The sequence below is a fragment of the Phocoena sinus genome, chromosome X, assembly GCF_008692025.1.
Source record: "Phocoena sinus isolate mPhoSin1 chromosome X, mPhoSin1.pri, whole genome shotgun sequence".
In the NCBI taxonomy this organism is placed as follows: Eukaryota; Metazoa; Chordata; class Mammalia; order Artiodactyla; family Phocoenidae; genus Phocoena; species Phocoena sinus.
In genome coordinates, this window is record NC_045784.1 from 47,821,568 (window position 1) to 47,847,057 (window position 25,490).

General features: G+C 39.9%; 2 pseudogenes; both read right to left on the reverse strand.

The window, feature by feature from the left end:
- Positions 1 to 10,186: 10,186 nt before the first annotated feature.
- Positions 10,187 to 11,523, reverse strand: LOC116747080 (annotated as a pseudogene).
- Positions 11,524 to 15,817: 4,294 nt separating this feature from the next.
- On the reverse strand, positions 15,818 to 16,596 carry LOC116747081 (annotated as a pseudogene).
- Between the last annotated feature and the right edge of the window lie 8,894 nt (positions 16,597 to 25,490).

The window sequence follows — 25,490 nt, forward strand, 5'->3', positions numbered from 1 at the left end:
CACATCTTCATTATCCATTCGTCTGTCGAGGGACATTTAGGTTGCTTCCATGTTTTGACTATTGTGAATAGTGCTGCAATGAATATTGGGGTGCGTGTATCTTTTCAAATTATGGTTTTCTCTGGGGATATGCCCTGGAGTGGGATTGCTGGATCGTATGGTAGCTCTATTTTTAGTTTTTTAAGGAACCTCCATACTGTCCTCCATAGTGGCTGCACCAATTTACATTCCCACCGACAGTGTAGGAGGGTTCCCTTTTCCCCACACCCTCTCCAGCATTTATTGTTTGTAGACTTTTTGATGATGGCCATTTTGACTGGTGTGAGGTGATACCTCATTGTGGTTTTGATTTGCTTTTCTCTAATAATTAGCAATGTTGAGCATCTTTTCATGTGCTTCTTGGCTATCTGTGTGTCTTTTTTTGAGAAATGTCTATTTAGGTTTTCTGCCCATTTTTTGATTGGATTGTTTGCTTGTTTTTTTGATATTAAGCTGTATGAACTGTTTGTATATTTTAAAGATTAATCCCTTGCTGGTTGCATTGTTTTCAAATATTTTCTCCCATTCCATATGTTGTCTTTTTGCTTTGTTTATGGTTTCCTTTGCTGTGCAAAAGCTTTTAAGTTTAATTAGGTCTCATTTGTTTATTTTCGTTTTTGTTTCCATTACTCTAGGAGATGATTCCAAAAAAATATTGCTGCAATTTATGTCAAAGAGTGTCCAGCCTATGTTTTTCCTCTAGGAGTTTTATAGTATCTGGTCTTAGACTTAAGTCCTTAATTCATTTTGAGTTTATTTTTGTGTGTGGTGTTCTAATTTCATTCTTTTACATGTAGCTGTCCAGTTTTCCCAGCACCACTTATTGAAGAGGCTGTCTTTTCTCCATTGTATATTTTTGCCTCCTTTGTCCTAGATTAGGTGACCATAGGTGTGTGGGTTTATCTTTGGGCTTTCTATCCTGTTCCATTGATCTATATTTCTATTTTTGTGCCAATACCATACTCTTTTATTTTTTTTTTTAAACATCTTTATTGGGGTATAATTGCTTTACAATGGTGTGTTAGTTTCTGCTTTATAACAAAGTGAATCAGCTATACATATACATATGTTCCCATATGTCTTCCCTCTTGCGTCTCCCTCCCTCCCACTCTCCCCATCCCACCCTTCCAGGCTGTCACAAAGTACCGAGCTAATATCCCTGTGCCTTGCGGCTGCTTCCCCCCAGCTATCTACCTTACTACGTTTGTTAGTGTGTATATGTCCATGACTCTCTCTCGCCCTGTCAAAACTCACCCCTCCCCCTCCCCATACCCTCAAGTCCGTTCTCCAGTAGGTCTGCGTCTTTATTCCTATCTTACCCCTAGGTTCTTCATGACATTTTTTTCCCTTAAATTCCATATATATGTGTTAGCATACGGTATTTGTCTTTTTCTTTCTGACTTACTTCACTCTGTATGACAGACTCTAGGTCTATCCATCTCATTACAAATAGCTCAATTTCATTTCTTTTTAAGGCTGAGTAATATTCCATTGTGTATATGTGCCACATCTTCTTTATCCATTCATCCGATGATGGGCGCTTAGGTTGTTTCCATGTCCTGGCTATTGTAAATAGAGCTGCAATGAACATTTTGGTACATGACTCTTTTTGAATTTTGGTTTTCTCAGGGTATATGCCAAGTAGTGGGATTGCTGGGTCATATGGTAATTCTATTTGTAGTTTTTTAAGGAACCTCCATACTGTTCTCCACAGTGGCTGAACCAATTCACATTCCCACCAGCAGTGCAAGAGTGTCCCCTTTTGTCCACACCCTCTCCAGCATTTATTGTTTCTAGATTATTTGATGATGGCCATTCTGACTGGTGTGAGATGATATCTCATTGTAGTTTTGATTTGCATTTCTCTAATGATTAATGATGTTGAGCATTCTTTCATGTGTTTGTTGGCATTCTGTATATCTTCTTTGGAGAAATGTCTATTTAGGTCTTCTGCCCATTTTTGGATGGGGTTGTTTGTTTTTTTGTTATTGAGCTGCATGAGCTGCTTGTAAATTTTGGAGATTAATCCTTTGTCATTTGCTTCATTTGCAAATGTTTTCTCCCATTCTGAGGGTTGTCTTTTGGTCTTGGTTATGGTTTCCATTGCTGTGCAAAAGCTTTGAAGTTTCATTAGGTCCCATTTGTTTATTTTTGTTTTTATTTCCATTACTCTAGGAGGTGGGTCAGAAAGGATCTTGCTGTGATTTATGTCATAGAGTGTTCTTCCTATGTTTTCTTCTAAGAGTTTGATAGTTTCTGGCCTTACATTTAGGTCTTTAATCCATTTTGAGCTTATTTTTGTGTATGGTGTTAGGGAGTGATCTAATCTCATACTTTCACATGTACCTGTCCAGTTTTCCCAGCACCATTTATTGAAGAGGCTGTCCTTTCTCCACTGTACATTCCTGCCTCCTTTATCAAAGATAAGGTGTCCATATGTGCGTGGGTTTATCTCTGGGCTTTCTATCCTGTTCCACTGATCTATCTTTCTGTTTTTGTGCCAGTACCATACTGTCTTGATTACTGTTGCTTTGTAATATAGTCTGAAGTCAGGGAGCCTTATTCCTCCAGCTCCTTTTATCGTTCTCAAGATTGCTTTGGCTATTCGGGGTCTTTTGTGTTTCCATACAAATTGCGAAATTTTTTGTTCTAGTTCTGTGAAAAATGCCAGTGGTAGTTTGATAGGGATTGCATTGAATCTGTAGATTGCTTTGGGTAGTAGAGTCATTTTCACAATGTTGATTCTTCCCATCCAAGAACATGGTATATCTCTCCATCTATTTGTATCATCTTTAATTTCTTTCATCAGTGTCTTATAATTTTCTGCATACAGGTCTTTCGTATCCTTAGGTAGGTTTATTCCTAGATATTTTATTCTTTTTATTGCAATGGTAAATGGGAGTGTTTTCTTGATTTCACTTTCAGATTTTTCATCATTAGTATATAGGAATGCCAGAGATTTCTGTGCATTAATTTTGTATCCTGCTACTTTACCAAATTCATTGATTAGCTCTAGTAGTTTTCTGGTAGCATCTTTAGGATTATCTATGTATAGTATCATGTCATCTGCAAACAGTGACAGCTTTACTTCTTCTTTTCCGATTTGGATTCCTTTTATTTCCTTTTCTTCTCTGATTGCTGTGGCTAAAACTTCCAAAACTATGTTGAATAAGAGTGGTGAGAGTGGGCAACCTTGTCTTGTTCCTGATCTTAGTGGAAATGCTTTCAGTTTTTCACCATTGAGGATGATGTTTGCTGTGGGCTTGTCATATATGGCTTTTATTATGTTTAGGAAAGTTCCCTCTATGCCTACTTTCTGGAGGGTTTTTATCATAAATGGGTGTTGAATTTTGTCGAAAGCTTTCTCTGCATCTATTGAGATGATCATATGGTTTTTCTCCTTCAATTTGTTAATATGGTTTATCACATTGATAGATTTGCGTATATTGAAGAATCCTTGCATTCCTGGAATAAACCCCACTTGATCATGGTGTATGATCCTTTTAATGTGCTGTTGGATTCTGTTTGCTAGTATTTTGTTGAGGATTTTTGCATCTATGTTCATCAGTGATATTGGCCTGTAGTTTTCTTTCTTTGTGACATCCTTGTCTGGTTTTGGTATCAAGGTGATGGTGGCTTCGTAGAAGGAATTTGGGAGTGTTCCTCCCTCTGCTATATTTTGGAAGAGTTTGAGAAGGATAGGTGTTAGCTCTTCTCTAAACGTTTGATAGAATTCACCTGTGAAGCCACCTGGTCCTGGGCTTTTGTTTGTTGGAAGGTTTTTAATCACAGTTTCAATTTCAGTGCTTGTGATTGGTCTGTTCATATTTTCTATTTCTTCCTGATTCAGTCTTGGCAGGTTGTGCATTTCTAAGAATTTGTCCATTTCTTCCAGATTGTCCATTTTATTGGCATAGAGTTGCTTGTAGTAATCTCTCATGATTTTTTTTATTTCTGCAGTGTCAGTTGTTACTTCTCCTTTTTCATTTCTAATTCTATTGATTTGAGTCTTCTCCCTTTTTTTCTTGATGAGTCTGGCTAGTGGTTTATCTATTTTGTTTATCTTCTCAAAGAACCAGCTTTTAGTTTTATTGATCTTTGCTATTGTTTCCTTCATTTCTTTTTCATTTATTTCTGATCTGATTTTTATGATTTCTTTCCTTCTGCTAGCTTTGGGGTTTTTTTGTTCTTCTTTCTCTAATTGCTTGAGGTGCAAGGTTAGGTTGTTTATTCGAGATGTTTCCTGCTTCTTAAGGTGGGCTTGTATTGCTATAAACTTCCCCCTTAGAACTGCTTTTGCTGCATCCCATAGGTTTTGGGTCGTTGTGTCTCCATTGTCATTTGTTTCTAGGTATTTTTTTATTTCCTCTTTGATTTCTTCAGTGATCACTTCATTATTAAGTAGTGTATTGTTTAGCCTCCATGTGTTTGTATTTTTTAAAGATCTTTTCCTGTAATTGATATCTAGTCTCATGGCGTTGTGGTCGGAAAAGATACTTGATACAATTTCAGTTTTCTTAAATTTACCAAGGCTTGATTTGTGACCCAAGATATGGTCTATCCTGGAGAATGTTCCATGAGCACTTGAGAAAAATGTGTATTCTGTTGTTTTTGGATGGAGTGTCCTATAAATATCAATTAAGTCCATCTTGTTTAATGTATCATTTAAAGCTTGTGTTTCCTTATTTATTTTCATTTTGGATGATCTGTCCATGGGTGAAAGTGGGGTGTTAAAGTCCCCTACTATGAATGTGTTACTGTTGATCTCCCCTTTTATGGTTGTTAGTATTTGCCTTATGTATTGAGGTGCTCCTATGTTGGGTGCATAAATATTTACAATTGTTATATCTTCTTCTTGGATCGATCCCTTGATCATTATGTAGTGTCCTTCTTTGTCCCTTTTAATAGTCCTTATTTTAAAGTCTATTTTGTCTGATATGAGAATTGCTACTCCAGCTTTCTTTTGGTTTCCATTTGCATGGAATATCTTTTTCCATCCCCTTACTTTCAGTCTGTATGTGTCTCTAGTTCTGAAGTGGGTCTCTTGTAGACAGCATATATAAGGGTCTTGTTTTTGTATCCATTCAGCCAATCTGTGTCTTTTGGTGGGAGCATTTAGTCCATTTACATTTAAGGTAATTATCGATATGTATGTTCCTATTTCCATTTTATATATTGTTTTGGGTTCGCTACTATAGGTCATTTCCTTCTCTTGTGTTTCGTGTCTAGAGAAGTTCCTTTAGCATTTGTTGTAAAGCTGGTTTGGTGGTGCTGAACTCTCCCAGCTTTTGCTTGTCTGTAAAGGTTTTAATTTCTCCATCAAATGTGAATGAGATCCTTGCTGGGTAGAGTAGTCTTGGTTGCAGGCTATTCTCCTTCATCACTTTCAGTATGTCCTGCCACTCCCTTCTGGCTTGTAGGGTTTCTGCTGAGAGATCAGCTGTTAACCTTATGGGGATTCCCTTGTGTGTTATTTGTTGTTTTTCCCTTGCTGCTTTTAATATGCTTTCTTTGTATTTAATTTTTGACAGTTTGATTAATATGTGTCTTGGCGTGTTTCTCCTTGTATTTATCCTGTATGGGACTCTCTGTGCTTCCTGGACTTGATTAACTATTTCCTTTCCCATATTAGGGAAGTTTTCAACTATAATCTCTTCAAATATTTTCTCAGTCCCTTTCTTTCTTTCTTCTTCTTCTGGAACCCCTATAATTCGAATGTTGGTGCGTTTCATGTTGTCCCAGAGGTCTCTGAGACTGTCCTCAGTTCTTTTCATTCTTTTTTCTTTATTCTGCTCTGCAGTAGTTATTTCCACTACTTTATCTTCCAGGTCACTTATCCGTTCTTCTGCCTCAGTTATTCTGCTATTGATCCTATCTAGAGTGGTTTTAATTTCATTTATTGCATTGTTCATCGTTGCTTGTTTCATCTTTAGTTCTTGTAGGTCCTTGTTAACTGTTTCTTGCATTTTGTCCATTCTACTTCCAAGATTTCGGATCATCCTTACTATCATTATTCTGATTTATTTTTCAGGTAGATTGCCTATTTCCTCTTCATTTGTTAGGTCTGGTGGGTTTTTATCTTGCTCCTTCATCTGCTGTGTGTTTTTCTGTCTTCTCATTTTGCTTATCTTACTGTGTTTGGGGTCTCCTTTTTGCAGGCTGCACTTTCGTAGTTCCCGTTGTTTTTGATGTCTGTCTCCAGTGGCTAAGGTTGTTTCAGTGGGTTGTGTAGGCTTCCTGGTGGAGGGGACTAGTGCCTGTGTTGTGCTGGATGAGGCTGGATCTTGTCTCTCTAGTGGGCAGGTTCACGTCTGGTGGTGTGTTTTGGGGTGTCTGTGGCCTTATTATGATTTTAGGCAGCCTCTCTGCTAATGGGTGGGGTTGTGTTCCTGTTTTGCTAGTTGTTTGGCATAGGTTGTCCAGCACTGTGGCTTGCTGGTCGTTGAGTGAAGCTGGGTGCTGGTGTTAAGATGGAGGTCTCTGGGAGATTTCCACCGTTTAATATTATGTGGAGCTGGGAGGTCTCTTGTTGACCAGTGTCCTGAAGTTGGCTCTCCTACCTCAGAGGCAGAGCCCTGACTCCTGGCTGGAGCACCAAGAGCGTTTCATCCACACAGCTCAGAATAAAAGGGAGAAAAAGTAGAGAGAATTAGTAGAAGTATGAGTAAAGAAAGAAGGAAAGGAGGAAAGGAAGGAAGGAAGAAAGAAGCAAAGAAGGAAAGAAAGGAGGGAGGGAGGGAGGGAGGAAGGAAGGAAGGAGGGAAAGAAGGAAAAAAGACAGAAAGAAAGATGATACAGTAAAAATATAATATAGTTATTGAATTAAAAAATATTTAGAAAAAAAAAAAAAGGGACGGATAGAACCTTAGGACAAATGTTGGAAGCAAAGCTATACAGAGAAAATCTTACACAGAAGCATACACATACACCTTCACAAAAAGAGGTAAAGGGGGAAAAATCATAAATCCTGCTCCCAGAGACCACCTCCTCAATTTGGGGTGATTCGTTGTCTAAAGGAGGGAAGGAAGGAAGGAAAGAAAGAACGAAGGTAAAGTATAATAAAGTTATTACAATTAAACTTAATTATTAAGAAAAAGAATTTTTTAAAAAAATCATGGACGGATAGAGCCCTAGGACAAATGGTGGAAGCAAGAGTATACAGACAAGATCTCACACAGAAGCATACACGTACACATTCACAAAAAGAGGAAAAGGGAAAAAAATCATAGATCTCGCTCCTAAATTCCACCTCTTCAATTTGGGATCATTCCTTGTCTATTCAGGTATTCCACAGATGCAGGGTATATCAAGTTGATTGTGGAGCTTTAATCCGCTGCTTCTGTGGCTGCTGGGAGAGATTTCCCTTTCTCTTCTTTGTTCTCACAGCTCACAGGAGCTCAGCTTTGGATTTGGCCCTGCCTCTGCGTGTAGGTCGCTGGAGGGCGTCTGTTTTTTCGCTCAGACAGGACGGGGTTAAAGGAGCTGCTGATTCGGGGCCTCCGGCTCACTCAGGCCGGGGGTTGGGGGATGGGGGTAGGAGGGGCACTACGTGCGGGGCGGGCCTGCGGCTGCAGAGGCAGCGTGACGTTGCGGCAGAGGCCGGCGTGATGTTGCACCAGCCTGAGACCCGCCGTGCGTACTCCCGGGGAAGTTGTCCCTGGATCCCGGGAACCTGGCAGTGGCGGGCTGCACAGGCTCCGCGGAAGAGGGGTGTGGAGAGTGACCTGTGCTCGCACACAGGCCCCTTGGTGGCGGCAGCAGCAGCCTTAGCGTCTCCCGCCCGTCTCTGGGGTCCACGGTTTTAGCCGCGGCTCGCGCCCGTCTCTGGGGTTTGCGCTTTCAGCCGCGGCTCACGCCCGTCTCTGGGGTTCGCGCTTTTAGCCGCGGCTCGCGCCCGTCTCTGGAGTTCCTTTAAGCAGCGCTCTTAAACCCCTCTCCTCGCGCACCAGGAAACAAAGAGGGAAGAAAAAGTCTCTTGCCTCTTCGGCCGGTGCAGGCTTTTCCCCGAACTCCCTCCCGGCTAGTCGTGGTGCACTAACCCCTTCAGGCTATGTTCAAGCCGCCAACCCCAGTCCTCTCCCTGAGCTCCGTCCAAAACCAAAACCCGAGCCTCAGCTCGCAGCCCCGCCCGCCCCGGCGGGTGAGCAGACAAGCCACTCGGGCTGGTGAGTGCCGGTCGGCACCGATCGTCTGTGCAGGAATCTCCCCGCTTTGCCCTCCGCACCCGTCGCTGTGCACTACTCCGCGGTCCCGAAACTCCCCCTCTGCCTCCCGCAGTCTCCGCCCGCGGAGGGGCTTCCTAGTGTGTGGAAACTTTTCCTCCTTCACAGCTCCCTCCCACTGGTGCAGGTGCCGTCCTTATTCTTTTGTCTCTGTTTTTTCTTTTGCCCTACCCAGTTACGTGGGGAGTTTCTTGCCTTTTGGGAGGTCTGAGGTCTTCTGCCAGCCTTCAGTAGGAGTTCTGTAGGAGTTGTTCCACGTGTGGATGTATTTCTGGTGTATCCGTGAGGAGGAAGGCGATCTCCGCGTCTTACTCTTCCGCCATCTTCAAGGTCCCCCCCGCAAAGGCCCATACTCTTTTGATGACTGTAACTTTGTAGTATAGTCTGAGGTCAGGGAGCAGGATTCCTCCAGATCAAGATTGCTTTGGCTATATGGGATCTTTTGTGTCTCCATACAAATATTAAGATTTTTTGATCTAGTTCTGTGAAAAATGCCATTGGTAATTTGATAGGGATTGCATTGAATCTGTAGATTGCTTTGGGTAATATAGTCATTTTGACAATATTGATTCTTCCAATCCAAGAACACAATCTTTCCATCTGTTTGTGTCATCTTCGATTTCTTTTATCAGCTTCTTATAGTTTTCAGAGTACAGGTCTTCTGTCTCCTTAGGTAGGTTTATTCCTAGGTATTTTATTCTTTTTGATGCAATGGTAAATGGGATCGTTTCTTTAAGTTCTGTTTCTGATCTTTTGCTGTTATTGTATAGAAATGCAAGAGATTTCTGTGTATTAATTTTGTATCCTGCAACTTTACCAAATTCATTGATGAGCTCTTGTAGTTTTCTGATAGCATCTTTAGGATTTTCTATGTATAGTATCATGTCATCTGCAAGTAGTGACAGTTTTACTTCTTCTTTTCCAATTTGAATTCCTTTTATTTCTTTTTCTTCTCTGATTACCATCACTAGAACTTCCAAAACTATGTTGAATAAAAGTGGTGAGAGTGGACATCCTTGTCTTGTTCCTCATCTTAGTGGAAATGGTTTCAGCTTTTCACTATTGAGAATGATGTTAGCTGTAGTTTTGTCATATATGGCCTTTATTATGTTGAGGTGTGTTCTCTCTATGCCCACTTTCTGCAGAGTTTTTATCATAAATGGGTGTTGAATATTGTCAAAATCTTTTTCTGTATCTATTGAGATGATCATATATGGTTTTTAGTATTTGGTTTTTTAATATGGTGTATCACACTGATTGATTTGCATATATTGAAAAATCCTTGCATCCCTGGGATAAATCCCACTTGATCATGTTGTCTGATCTTTTTAATGTATTGTTGAATTCGGTTTGCTAGTATTTTGATGAGGATTTTTATGTCTATGTTCGTTAGTGATATTGGCCTGTAATTTTCTTTTTCTGTGGTATCTTTGTCTGGTTTTGGTATCAGGGTGATGGCGACCTCATAGAATGAGCTTGGGAGTATTCCTCTGCAGTTTTTTTGGAATAGTTCCAGAAGATAGGTGTTAACTCTTCTCAAAATATTTGATACAATTTGCCTGTGAAGCCATCTGGTCCTGGACTTTTGTTTGTTGGGAGTTTTAAAATCAGTTTCAATTTCAGTACTTGTGATTGGTCTGTTCATATTTTCTACTTCTTCCTGGTTCAGTCTTGGGAGATTGTACCTTTCTAAGAATTTGTCCATTTATTCTAGGTTGTCCATTTTATTGGCATATAGTTGCTTATAGTAGTCTCTTATGATCCTTTGTATTTCTGTGTTGTCTGTTGTAATTTCTCCTTTTTCATTTCTAATTTTGATTTGAGCCCTCCCTCTTTTTTTCTCTTGATGAGTCTGGCTAAAGGTTTATAAATTTTGTTTACCTTTTCAAAGAACCAGCTTTTAATTTCATTGATGTTTCCTATTGTTACAGACATAAACCCTGCTGAATCTGTAACAAGGCCTGCGTTGCTCTAGGGTTTGACATTGCCAATAACTTATCAGCAGTCTGCATCTGTGCAGCAAGGTCAGGGTTCTGGCTTAGTGACTGCATGATGCTTCTCATGTAGGGGACAGACAACATATTTTGCATAAGTTGTGAGTTTTCAGTTATTTGTTGCAACAAGCTCTGCATTCCTGGTGTGTTGAACATACTAGCTCTTACTCCAGGCCCCAAATTTGGCACAGAACTCTGCCCAGCAGTGCCACTGACAGCACTACCACTAGTGCCTCCCAGGCACTTCTGAGTGCCTCCCTCAGAAGCTGATGAATTCTGAGAAGCCTGTGGAGCCCACGTTTTGGGTAATCGATCTCTATATTCTGTACGGGAAGGTTAACTACCTTCACCTGAGGATATATTGTTCACTAAGGAAGCAAATGGATTACCACCAAACTGTTCTTGTGCAGCACTCAGCATTAGTTCCTGAATATCTGGGTACATGCACCATAAAGCATTGTAGTATCCTCTGGGATGCTTCCTAGGTTGGTTAAGGCTCGGTCCTGGTTTCTCATTATTTCCTGCATCATTGCTGGATTCTTGGCAAGTTCCAATGTTTGTCTCATAATATCTGGATTATTCAGCATATAATTAATTTCTGGATTTCTCTGTATCAACTGCTGCATTTGTGGATTGGCCATAATTAACTGCCTCATCAGGTCAGGATTTGAAAGCATGCTCTGGACAGAGGGATTCTCCATGATCTGGACCATTATTTCAGGACTGGACACAAGTGCTGCTGCACCTGGCTTTGTAGTTCAAAGAAGTTGATACTATTCAAACCCAAGCTACTCAGACCTGCAAGTCCTCTAAGGCCACCTAAACCAAAAAGGTTGCTAGCAGCAGAACCAAATGTGGAGTTACTATTAGGAGCCGATGATGTGGTAGCACTGCTTCCACTGGTGTGTTTTTGCTGAGCTGAATGATCCTGAGGTCTGTTTTGTGCTTTGATGACGAGGTGAACAATAAGTCCATCGTGAATTCCATGCTGACTTAAAGTATCTTGATCTTTTAAAACGTTTCCAGCAAACATCAACACAAATTGGTTGGTATGTGATTTGAAACATTTAGAGATTTCTTCCTTGAACTGTGGGGGTGGAGCTATTCTTGGACACTGTGAAGTACTCCTTCTTCTTCAGGGTCTTCAGGGTGACTTTTGTGATGTTGGGTTCTGTGGAGGCAGCGGTGGAAGGGGGGCCGGCACCTTCGGCAGCGGTGGCGCTGTCCTGGGAGCTTGGGGGGCTGAGACTTTCACCATTCTTGGCCATGGGACAGCGGTGCCTCAGGTGTGCAGGAGGGAGTGGGCGAGCCAAGGGGAGCCAGGCAACACCTGAGCTGGCCGGCCGGGGCAGCAAAGAATGTGGGGCACACTGCCTCAGTGACAACTGGGCGCAGGGACGCCCTGGCAGGCTAGGGGGCACAGAGCTCAATGTGGGTTCCAGTGCAGGCCCTCAGCACTTTAAACATGTAATCACCTTTGTATCTGATAAGAAATCGGCTGTTAATTTTTACTGAGAACCCCTTATATATGATGAGTCATTTATCTCCTATTGCTTTCAAGATTTTCTTCTTGTCTTTATCTTTTAGTGATGTGATTATAATGTGTCTTGGTGTGGATCTCTCTGAGTTTAACTCATTGGAGTTCCTTGAGGTTCTTGGATGTATGGATTCATGTATTTGATTAAATTTGTGAAGTTTTAGCTATTTTTAAAAAAACTTATTTATTTAATTTATTTTTGGCTGTGTTGGATCTTCGTTTCTGTGTGGGCTTTCTCTAGTTGCGGCGAGTGGAGGCTACTCTTCATTGCAGTGTGTGGGCTTCTCATTGCAGTGGCTTCTCTTGTTGTGGAGCACAGGGTCTAAGCGCATGGGCTTCAGTAGTTGTAGCATGTGGGCTCAGTAGTTGTGGCTCATGGGCTGTAGAGTGTAGGCTCAGTAGTTGTGGCGCATGGGCTTAGTTGCTCCGCGGCATGTGGGATCTTCCTGGACCAGGGCTCAAACCTATGTCCTGCATTGGCAGGTGGATTCTTAACCACTGTGCCACCAGGGAAGCCCCTATTATTTTTTCAAATATTCTTTTTCTCCATTTCCCTCCTCTTTTGCTTAAACTTCCATTATGCACATGTCGATATGTTTATTACTGTCCCACAGGTCTCCTAGGTCTGGATCGTTTTTCTTCATTCTTTTTTCTTTCTGCTCTTCAGATTGGATACTCTAATTGATCTTTTTTTGATGATTCTTTTTTGTTCCTGCCAAAATCTACTATTGAATCCCTCTAGTGAATTTTGTATTTCAGTATTTAACGTTACAGCTCCAGAATTTTAATTTTGTTCCTTTGTTTAATTTTTATCTCTTTATTGATATTCTTTATGTATTTAGACATTATTCACATAACTTCCTTAAGCTCTTTGAACATATTTAAGACAGTTGATTTAATATATTTATCTTTATGTCTACCCTCTGGGCTTCCCTAGGAACAGTTTCAACTGATTGCTTTTTTCCTGTATATGAACCATAGTTTCTTGGTTTTTGGCATGCCTCATTTTTTTGTTGTTGTTGAAAACTGGACATTTGCAATAATATAATGTGTATATAAATGAACAAACCAAACCACACAAAAACAAATACATAGATACAGAAAACAGAGTAGTGGTTATCAGAGGGGGTGGTATCGGGGGGGTAGTGCAAAATGGGTAAGGGGGTTCAACTGTATGGTGCTGGATGGAAAATAAATTTTTGGTGGTGAGCATGTAGGCTATACAGAATTAGAAATATAATGTTGTACACATGAAACTTATATAATGTTATAAATCAATGTTACCTCAGTAACATATATGTGTGTGTATATGTATGTATATATAAAATGTGGCAACTCTGGAAGTCAGATTCTTTCATTTTCCTGTGTTTTGTTGTTTTTTTTTAATTTAGTGTCTTTTCTGAATTAATTTTGTAAAGCCTGTATTCTTTGTCATCTGTGACCACTGAAGTCTCTGCTTGGTGAGCAAAGTGGTTAGCTAATGACCAAAAGAGATTCCTGTTTTTAAAAAAAATAAATTTATTTATTTATTTTTGGCTGAGTTAGGTCTTTGTTGCTGCTCGCGGGCTTTCTCTAGTTGCAGCGAGTGGGGGCTACTCTTCATTGCGGTGCCTCGGCTTCTCATTGTGGTGGCTTCTCTTGTTGTGGAGCATGGGCTCTAGGCATGCGAGCTTCAGTAGTTGTGACTCATGGGCTCTAGAGGGCAGGCTCAGTAGTTGTGGCCCATGGACTTAGTTGCTCTGCGGCATGTGGGATTTTCCTGGATCAGGGCTCGAACCCATGTCCCCTGCATTGGCAGGCAGATTCTTAACCACTGTGCCAGCAGGGAAGCCCCCAACAGAGATTCTTTAAATGTCTGGAAATAGTAACACTTATTGTCTTTTCTGAGGGGCTCTGTGTCTTTACTGGGGACATGCTTTTATCAGCTCATCAGGCAGTTTACAACTCTGTCTTAACCTTAACTTCCTACTAGTACAGAGCCTCATTAACGGGCAGAGGTGAGAGCCTAAGTCTTTCTCAGGTATTTCCCCAGTGTACACACAACCTTAGTCATAAACACAGACCTGCATATGTATGTGGCACTCTGAGTCCCAGGAATACTTTGGAGCTTTTCAAGGACTCTGTGGATATCTCATTTCCCAGCTTTTCATATAAAAATTTAAATTTTCTTTTCAATATTTAAAAAATCTTTCTGGGCATTGGGATTTTGATAGGAATTCCATTCACCCTGTGTATTAATTGGAGATAATTGACATTTTTACTCTAATAGGCTTTCTAAAGCTTAAACATGGTATGTCCCCACATAATTAAGTCTTTGATTTCTTTCTTCAGTGTTTTGTAGTTTTCAGCATACAAGTATTGTGTGTGTTTTGTTAGGTTAACATCTATTTAATTTTTTGAACAATTGTAATAGGGATTATGTTTTTAATTTTAGGTTCCACATGTTCATTGCTAGCATATAGAAATATGTTTGATTTCTGTATGTTTTTCTTGTATACTGTTACCTTGCTGAACTCACTTATTTGTACTAGGTTTTGTATTTGTGAATATCTTGGGATTTTCTATGTAGATTACTTTGCCTTCTGCAAATTTAGACAGTTTTATTTCTATATTTTCAGTATATATGATTTTTATTTGTTTTCTTGCCCATTGTACTGGTGAGAACTTCCAGTATAATGTTGAAGTGGTGAAAGTGGAATTCTTGCTTTATTCCATATCTTAGGGGAAAACATTGTCTTTCACCATTTTGTGTAACATTATAGTTTCTTTTTTACATTCTCTATGTCAAATTAAGAAAATTTCTGTCTATCACTATTATTCTGAGCATTATTTTTTATCATGAATGGATGTTGAATTTTTATCAAAAGCTTTTCCGTATCAATTGATATGATTATTTGATGTTTCTTGTTTAGTCTGTTGATGTGATGGATTACACTGGTTGATTACAAATGTGGAAACAGCCATGTTAGCACTGCGTTAGCTTTATTCTTCAAATTTTGATATGATTTATTTTATTATTTTTTTTTTGCGATACGCGGGCCTCTCACTGTTGTGGCCTCTTCCGTTGTGAAGCACAGGCTCCGGACGCGCAGGCTCAGCGGCCATGGCTCACAGGCCCAGCCGCTCCGCGGCATGTGGGATCTTCCTGGACCGGGGCATGTACCCGCGTCCCCTGCATTGGCAGGCGGACTCTCAACCACTGCACCACCAGGGAAGCCCGATATGATTTATTTTCATTTCCATCCAATTCAATGTATTAAAATTTTTTTAAAATTATTGAGATACCATATCTTCTTTATCCATTTGTCCACTGATGGACACCTAGGTTGCTTTACTATCTTGGCTATTGTAAATAATGCTGCAATAAACATGAAGTGCACATAACTTTTTGAATTAGTATTTTTGTTTTCTTTGGGTAAATACCCTGAAGTGGAATTGCTGAATTATATGACAGTTCTATTTTTAAATTTCAAGGAACTTCCATACTGTTTTCCACACTGGCTGCACCAATTTGTATTTCTACCAACAGTGCTGGAGTGTTCACTTTTCTCCACATCTTCACCAACACTTGTATTTTGTTGTCATTTTGGTAATAGCCATTTTGACATGTGTGAGGTGGTATCTCATTGTGATTTTGATTTGCATTTCTCTGATGATTAGTGATGTTGAGCATCTTCTCATGTGTCTGTTGGCCATATGTATGTCTTCTTTGGAAAAATATCAATTTAGGTCCTATGCCCATTTTTTTTTTTTTTTTTTTGCGGTACGCGGGCCTCTCACTGTTGTGGCCTCTCCCGTTGCGGAGCACAGGCTCCGGACGCGCAGGCTCAGCGGCCATGGCTCACGGGCCCAGCCGCTCCGCGGCATGTGGGATCTTCCCGGACCGGGGCACGAACCCGTGTCCCCTGCATTGGCAGGCGGACTCTCAACCACTGCGCCACCAGGGAAGCCCCTATGCCCACTTTTTAATGTGGTTTTATCTTTAAGTACAAAGACTTTTCCAATCATGTCACTTAGAGTTCATTTTATTCACTGCTGTGTTTGGCCGCCAGTCTCTTGTTTCTCTCCTCAGCGATGGTAAGGCGGATACCCTTTCTATGAGGAAGAGAGATCCATGGTTTGTTGCCTTTGCCAATGACGAAAATGTTGGAGAGCCGGGTGGCAAAGCTGTTGCCACTGGCATCTTTCACACGAACTACATCAAAAGAACCAGGATGTCTCACCCGGTTAGTGATTACACCAATTCTTCCCAGGTTAGCACCTCCAGTCACCATGCACAGGTTACCAGTGTCATATTTGATGAAATCAGTAATCTTGACAGTCTCCAAATCAATTTGAATGGTGTCATTCACCTTGATGAGGGACTCAGGGTAGTGAATGGTGGGAGCATCATGGGTCACCCGATGAGGGATTCCTTTTGTCCCCACAAAGATCTTTCTCACTTTACACAGCTTATACTTGGCCTCCTCAAGTGTAATACAATGAACAGCAAAGCGACTCTTGGTGCCATAGATCAGATGAAAATTCTCTCCAGTCTTGTCAATGCTGATGACATCCATAAAACCAGCAGTAGGTTATATCAGTGCGGACCTTGCCATCAATCCAAATGAAATGCTGCATGCGTTTCATCTCCTGTTAGGGCATACTTAAGTCTGTTCCTTAGGAAGGTGATTAGGGGACGACATTCCCTTAGGTTGTGGGCACTGGTAGATGGACGAGGAGCAAACACACCAGTCAGTTTATCCAGCATTCAATGCTTTGGAGCTGCTACATACTTCAGGTTCTTCTTGGGACCATGAGCCATGGCTGCACTAGGCACACAAAGAGCCTTATGCCCATTTTTAAAAAATTAATTTATTTTTGCTGTGTTGGGTCTTAGTTTCTGTGCGAGGGCTTTCTCTAGTTGTGGCAAGCGGAGGCCACTCTTCATCGTGGTGTGCGGGCCTCTCACTATCGCGGCCTCTCTTGTTGCGGAGCACAGGCTCCAGACGCACAGGCTCGGTAGTTGTGGCTCACGGGCCTAGTTGCTCCATGGCATGTGGGATCCTCCCAGACCAGGGCTCAAACCCGTGTCCCCTGCATTAGCAGGCAGATTCTCAACCACTGCGCCACCAGGGAAGCCCCCTATGCCCATTTTTTACTTGGGTTGTTTGTTTTTTTGATGTTGAGTTGTATGAGTTCTTTTCATATTTTGCATATTAACCTCTTGTTGGATATATCATTTGCAAAATCTCTCATTTCCTTTTCATTTTGTTGATAGTTTCCTTCACCGTGCAAAAGCTTTTTATTTTGATGTAGTCCCATATTGTTTCCCTTGCCTGAGGAGACCTATCCAAAAACATGTTGCTAAGATTAATGTCAGAGAATGTATTGCCTGTGATTCTTCTATGAATTTTATGGTTTCAGGGGTTACATTTAAGTCTTTAATCCATTTTGAGTTTACTTTTATACATGGTATGAAAAAGTAGTCCAGTTTGATTTTTTTTTGGCATATGGCTGTATAGTTTTTCCAACATCATTTATTGAAGAAGCTGTCTTTCTCATATTGCATATTTGTGCCTCCTTTGTCATAGATTAATTAACCATATAAATGTGGGTTTATTTCTGGGCTCCCTATTCTGTTCCATTGATATATGTGTCTGTTTTTGTGCCAGTACCATACTGTTTTGATTAGTGTAGCTTTTTAGTATAATTTGAAATCAGGGAGCGTGATACCTCCAGCATTTTCTTCTTTCTCAGACTGTTTTGGCTACTTGGGTTTTAGTTTGTGTGTGATGCCATACAAACTGTAGGATCCTTTGTTCCAGTTCAGTGAAATATTTCATTGGTACTTTGATAAGGATTGCATCAAATCTGTAGATCATCTTGGGTAGTATGGTCATTTTAACAATATTAATTCTTCCCCCCCACCAACCCCCAGGCTCTGCCACTTTATTTATTTATAACAGAAAGTTTTTTTAATGGATTATTTATTTTGTAGTCACAAAACTAAAACTGTTTAATGAATTATCTTATTTAATCCTTTCTTCACCTCTGAAAGTTAGGTGTATTATCTTTATTTTATTTTTTTAACATCTTTATTGGAGTATAATTGCTTTACAATGGTGTGTTAGTTTCTGTTTTATAACAAAGTGAATCAGTTATACATATACATATATCCCCATATCTCTTCCCTCTTGCATCTCCCTCCCTCCCACCCTCCCTATACCACCCCTCTAGGTGGTCACAAAGCACCAAGCTGATCTCCCTGTGCTATGTGGCTGCTTCCCACTAGCTATCTATTTTACGTTTGGTAGTGTATATATGTCCATGCCACTCTCTCACTTTGTCCCAGCTTACCCTACCCCCTCCCCATATCCTCAAGTCCATTCTCTAGTAGGTCTGCATCTTTATTCCCATCTTGCCCCTAGGTTCTTCATGACCTTTGTTTCTTTTGGATTCAATATATATGTGTTAGCATATGGTATTTGTCTTTCTCTTTCTGACTTACTTCACTCTGTGTGACAAACTCTAGGTCCATCCACCTCACTACAAATAACTCAATTTCGTTTCTTTTTATGGCTGAGTAATATTCCATTGTATATATGTGCCACGTCTTTATCCATTCATCTGTTGATGGACATTTAGGTTGCTTCCATGTCCTGGCTATTGTAAATAGAGCTGCAATGAACATTTTGGTACATGACTCTTTTTGTATTATGGTTTTCTCAGGGTATATGCCTAGTAGTGGGATTGCTGGGTCGTATAGTAATTCTATTTTTAGTGTTTTAAGGAACCTCCATACTGTTCTCCATAGTGGCTGTATCAATTTACATTCCCACCAACAGTGCAAGAGTGTTCCCTTTTCTCCACACCCTCTCCAGCATTTATTGTTTCTAGATTTTTTGATGATGGCCATTCTGACTGGTGTGAGATGATATCTCATTTTAGTTTTGATTTGCATTTCTCTAATGATTAATGGTGTTGAACATTCTTTCATGTGTTTGTTGGAAATCTGTATATCTTCTTTGGAGAAATGTCTATTTAGGTCTTCTGCCCATTTTTGGATTGGGTTGTTTGTTTTTTTTTTGATACTGAGCTGCTTGAGCTGCATGAGCTCCTTGTAAATTTTGGAGCTTAATCCTTTTTCAGTTGCTTCATTTGCAAATCTTTTCTCCCATTCTGAGGCTTGTCTTTTCGTCTTGTTTATGGTTTCCTTTGCTGTGCAAAAGCTTTGAAGTTTCATTAGGTCCCATTTGTTTATTTTTGTTTTTATTTCCATTTCTCTAGGAGGTGGGTCAAAAAGGATCTTGCTGTGATTTATGTCATAGAGTGTTCTGCCTAACAATATTAATTCTTCCAATCCATGAACATGGTATATCTTTCCATCCGTTTGTGTCATCTTCAATTTCTTTCATCAATACCCATTCATTTTCCAAGTATGAGTCTTTTACTTTCTTGGTTAGGTTTATTCCTAGGTATTTAATTCTTTTTGATTCAGTTGTAAATAGGCTTGTTTTTTTAATTTCTCTTTCTGATAATGCATTATTATTGTATAGAAAGGCAACTGACTTCTGTGTATTAATTGTGTATCCTGCAACATTACTGAATTCATTTATTATTTCTGATAACTTTTAGGTGTTTTTTTTTTTGGGTATAGTTGCTTTACAATGTTGTGTTAGTTTCTGCTGTACAATGAAGTGAATCAGCTATATGTATACATATATCTCCTTTTTGGGGATTTCTTTCTCATTTAGGTCACCACAGAGCACTGAGTAGAGTTCCCTGTGCTGTACAGCAGGTTCTTATTAGTTATCTATTTTATACATATTAGTGTATATGTGTCAATCCCAATCTCCCAGTTCATCCCACCCCTTTTAGGTGGTGTCTTTAGGATTTTCCATATGTAGTATCATTTCATCTGCAAACAGTGACAATTCTACTTATTCATTTTCAATATTGATTCCATTTATTTATTTTCCTTGTCTGACTGCTGTGGTTAGGACTTCCAATATTATGTTGAATAAAAGTGAAGAGAGTGGGCATCTTTGTCTTGTTTCTGACCTTAGAGGAAATGCTTTCAGTTTTTCACCACTGAGCATGAAGTTAGCCATGGGCTTGTCTTCTATGGTCTTTATTATGTTGTGATATATTCCCTCTATATTCACCTTGTTGAGAGAGAGTTTTTATCATAAATGTATGTTGAAATTTGTCAAATGTCTTTTGAGATGATCATATGATTTTTGTCACTCATTTTGTTACTGTGGTATGGCATACTGTTTGATTTGTGGATGTTGAACCATTATTGATCTCTGGAAAAATTCCACTTGATTATGGTTACAATTCTTTTATTGTGTTGCTGAATTTTGTTTGCAAATATTTTGTTGAGGATTTTTGATTCTATGTCCCTCAGGAATGTTGGACTGTAATTTTCTTTTCTTGGTGTCCTTGTCTAATTTTGAGATTAAGGTAATGTTGGTCTCAAACAATTGCATTTAGATGTGTTGCCCCCTCCATTTCCTATATTTTAGAAGAGTTTGAGAAGTATTGGTATTTATTATTTAAATGTTTGGTAGAATTCACCATTGAAGCCATCTAATCCAGGGCTTTTAATGTTTTGGGAGTGGTTGGTCTATTTATATTTTCTGTTTCTTCCTAAATGAGTCTTGGTAGGTTGTATGTTTCTAGGAATTTATCAGTTTCCTATAGGTTGTCCAATTTGTTGGTATATAATTCTTCATAGTAGTCTCTTATTATCCTTTGTATTTCTGTGGTATCAATTGTAACATCTTCTCTATAATTTCTGATTTTATTTGAGACTTGCTCTTTTTTTCTTGGTGAATGCAGCTAACATTTTGTCAATTTTATTTATCTTTTCAAGGAATGAGCTCTTAATTTTATTGATTTTTTTTGATTATCCTTTTAGTCTCTATTTCATTTATTTCCACTCTGATCTTTATTATTTCCTTCCTTCTACTGACCTTGGGCTTCATTTGTTCTTCTTTTTTCTAGTTCCTTGAGGTATAAAGTTAGGTTGTTTATTTGAGCTTTTTATTATTTTATGATGTAGGCATTTATCTCTATGAATTTCCCTCTTGCAACTCCTTTTGCTGTAGCCCATATGTTTTGGTATGTTGTATTTCCATTTTCATTGACTCAAGGCATTTTTTATTTCTCTATTGAATTTTTCTTTTATTCATTGGTTTTTCAGTAACATGTTTAATCTCCACTTATTTGTGAATTTTCCACTTTTCTTCTTCTAATTGATTTCTATAGTCCAAAAAGATGCTTGATATGATTTCAATTTTCTTAAATTTATTTTTTTAAGTTATTTTATTTATTTTTTTGGGCTACGTGGGGTCTTCATTGCTGCGTATGGGCTTTCTCTAGTTGTGGCGAGAGGGGGCTACTCTTTGTTTCGGTGCGCAGGCTTCTCACTGCAGTGGCTTCTCTTGTTGCAGAGCATGGGCTCTAGGCACGTGGGCTCAGTAGTTGTGGCACGCGGGCTCTAGAGCATGCAGGCTTCAGTAGTTGTGATGCGCAGGCTCAGCAGTTGTGGCACATGGGCTTAGGTTCTCCGCAGCATGTGGGATCTTCCTGGACCAGGGATCAAACCCATGCCCCTGCATTGGCAGGTGGATTCTTAACCACTATGCCACCAGGGAAGTCCCTTAAATTTATTAAGACTGGTTTTGTGCACTAACATATGGTGTATCCTGGAGAATGTTCCATGTGTTCTTTTTTTTTTTTTTTTTTTTTGTGGTACGCAGGGCTCTCACTGCTGTGGCCTCTCCCGTTGCGGAGCACAGGCTCCAGACGCGCAGGCCCAACGGCCACGGCTCATGGGCCCAGCCGCTCCGCGGCATGTGGGACCTTCCCAGACCGGGGCACGAACACGTGTCCCCTGCATCGGCAGGCGGACTCTCAACCACTGCACCACCAGGGAAGCCCCTCCATGTGTTCTTGAGCAGAATGTGTATTCTGTTTCTTTTGGATGGAATGTTGTGTATATTTTGTTAAATTCATCTTGTCATTTAAGGTCAATGTTTCCTTGTTGATTTTCTGTCTGGATGATATATCCATTGATAAAAGTGGGGTATTAAAGCCCTCTACAATTATGTATTGCTTTTTATTCTCCCTTTAGGTCTATTAATATTTCTTTGTATATAGGTGCTCCTATGTTGGGTGCATAAATATCTAAAATTATTATAGGCATACCTTGGAAATACTGTGAGCTTGGTTCCAGATCACTTCAATAAAGTGAATATTGCAATAAAGTGAGTCACATGAATTTTTTGGTTTTCCAGTGCATATAAATGTCATGTTTACACTACACTGTAGTCTACTGTGTGCAACAGCATTATATCTTTGAAAAAGTACTAAAAAATGCTGACCATCATCAGACAATGCAGGGTTGTCACGAAACTTTGATTTGTAAAAAATGCAATGTCTGTAAAGCACAATAAACAAAGGGCAATAAAATGAGGTATGCCTGTGTATCCTCCTGTTGGATTGACTCCTTTATCATTATCTAATGACCTAATTTGTATATTATTGCAGTCTTTGTCTTAAAGTCTATTTTCTCTGATATAAGTATAGCTACTCCAGCTTTCTTTTGGTTTCCATTTACATGGAAGATCTTTTTACATCCTTTAACTTTCAATCTGTGTGTGTCCTTACATCTGAAGTAAGTCTCTTGTAGGCAGCATATAGATGGGTCTTGTTTTTTAATCCATTTAGCCACTTCATGTCTTTTGGTTGGATAATTTAGTCCATTTACATTTAAGTTAATTTTTGAGAGGTATATGCTTTTTGCCGTTTTGTTCATTGTTTTCTGGTTGTTTTTTTTGCAGTTCTTCTCTGTTCTTTTCTATTTCTCTTGTTCTCTTCCTTTGTGGTTTGATGATTTTCTTTAGTGTTATATTTGGATTCCTTTCTCTTTTTGTGTGTATCTATTATAAATTTTTTGGTTTTGGTTACCATGAGGTTCATATCTAACAATCTGTATATAAAGCAGATTATTTCAAGTTGATAGTTGCTTAAATTCAAATGCATTCTAAAAGCACTATATTTTAACTTACTCCCCCTTTTAATATTTTTGACAGACTATTTTACATCTTTTTATTTTGTGTATCCCTCAACTACTTATTGTACTTTTAGTTGATATTACTACTTTTGTTTTTTACCTTTCATGCTAGCTTTATAAGTGGCTTTGTTATATATTGGTTTTTACCAAGAAGATTTTTTCTTTTCCATATTTTCTTATTTCTATTTATGGACTCTTCCATTCTGCTTAAAGAAGTCCCTTTATCATTTCTTGTAAGGCTGGTTTAGTGGTGATGAATTCGTTTAGTTTTTGCCTGTCTGGCAAACTATTTCTCCAATTCTGAATGATAACCTTGCTGAATAGAGTAGTCTTGGTGTAAGTTTTGTCCTTTCAGCACTTTGAATGTATCATGCCACTTCTTCCTGGCCTGCAAAGTTTCTGCTGAAAAATTCACTGATAATCTTAAGGGGATTCACTTATATGTAACTAGTTGTTTTACACTTGTTGCTTTAAAATTTCTCTTTATTTTTAACTTTTGGCATTTTAATTGTAATGTGTCTTGGTGTGGATCTCTTTGGGTTCATTTTGTTTAGGACTGTCCATACTTGGATGTCTGTTTCTTTCCCCAGGTTAGGGAAGTTTTCAGCCATTATTTCTACAAAGAAGTTTTCTGCCCCTTTCTTTCTTTTCCTTCTGGAGGTCCCTATAATGCAAATGTTAGTATGCCTGAGGTTGCCCAGAGTTCCCTTAAACTATCCTCATTCCACAGAATTCTGTTTTCTTTTTGCTGTTCTGATTGGATGATTTCCACTACCCTGTCTTCCAGATCATTGGTCTGTTCTTCTGTATTATCTAACCTTCCATTGATTCCCTCTAGTGTACTTTTCATTTCAGTTATGTGTTTTTCACCTCTGATTGGTTCTTTTTTATATTTTATAAATTTTTTTGAAGTTCTCACTGTGTTCATCCATTCTTCTCCAAGTTCAATGAGAATCTTTATGACCATCACTTTGAATTTTTTCTTTTTTTGCGGTAAGTGGGCTTCTCACTGCCGTGGCCCCTCCCGCCACAGAGCACAGGCCCCGGATGCGTAGGCCCAGCGGCCATGGCCCACAGGCCCAGCTGCTCCTCGGCATGCGGGACCCCCCCAGACCGGGGCATGAACCCGTGTCCCCCGCATCAGCAGGTGGACACCCAACCACTGCGCCACCAGGGAAGCCCTGAATTCTTTTTTTTAAGGGGCCACCACTTCTTTATTATTATTATTATTTATTTATTTTTGGCTGCATTGGGTCTTCATTGCTGTGCACAGGCTTTCTCTAGTTGCCACAAGCAGGGGTTACTCTTCTTTGTGGTGCATGGGTTTCTCATTGTGGTGGCTTCTCTTGTTGCAGAACATAGATTCTAGGTGCGCAGGCTTCAGTAGTTGTGGTGCATGGGCTCTAGAATGCAGGCTCAGTAGTTGTGGCTCACGGTCTTAGTTACTCCACAGCATGTGGGATCTTCCTGGACCAGCGTTCAAACCCATGTCCCCTGCATTGGCAGGTGTATTCTCAACCACTGTGCCACCAGGGAAGCCCATTTTTATTCTTTATAAATTATATTACTTATTCCCATATCATTAAGATCTATTTCTGAGGGTTTTGTCTCATTCTTTCATTTTGAACATATTTTTCTGTTTCCTCACTTTGCTTTGATTTCTATGTTTATTTCCATGTATTAGGCAATATTGCTACCTCTCTGATTCTTGAAGGAGTGACCTTGTGTAGGTGATGATCCTTCTCATTCAACCTCGTCCTAGCTCTTCGTTGTCTCACAAATCTTTGCAGTTGTCTATACCACCTGATTTATTCTTGATATGCCCCTGATGTTGAGGATGTACTGAGACCTCTCAGTGTTCCAAGGGGAGGAATCTCATTTAACACCAGTGTCAGTCTGACTGGAAGCCAGACCCTCAGGCAGTACTTTTAAAGTACACAGATATATACATTCCAGTGGAGCCATAATTGTATTCTCTGCTGGCTTCCAGATGAGGAGATCTGGAGGTGTCCTCTGGGTAACAGCTACAAACATTGGGGCTCCTGACTAGTGTATAAGTTGCACTCTGGGGAGCCTTGTTGAGCATTAGTGAGGCCAAGAGGGTGGGCAAGGATGGTGTCTCCCTGCTTATGTACCGCGGGAGCACCTCCTTAACCTCTAGATGTGTGGGAAACCTGAAGCCTCTACTTCAGGGTGAAGTTCCAGGCTAAGTAAATAGGCCTTTTTCACAGGAAGACTGAGATTGTGTTTCAGTCTGCTGTCTGTGCAGTACCCTGGTGTTGGTGGCCTGCTGAGAACTGTCTTTCTGATTGTTACAGTCCCGTGGAGCTCTGGAATGCCAGCCCTCTTGGTCAACAGGGCCAGGCAATCAAGTGCTATCCCTTTTGTGAATTGTACATGCCCAACAACTTTGGCTAGGAAGCTGGAGAGTGTATGGTGCAGGGCTTGTTCCCTTTTTTCATAAAGGCAGTGGGAAAACGACTGCATACAGTTGCAGGCTTCAGCAACACAGCAGTAGAGTGCCTTGTCTGAGTGCATGTCAGCTTTAGGCCAGGTGTAGGAGAATGCTGCAACTGCTCATATTTGCAAGACCCAGCCTGGTTACAGGGAAGTGTTGAGTTGGCTTTAGGCTG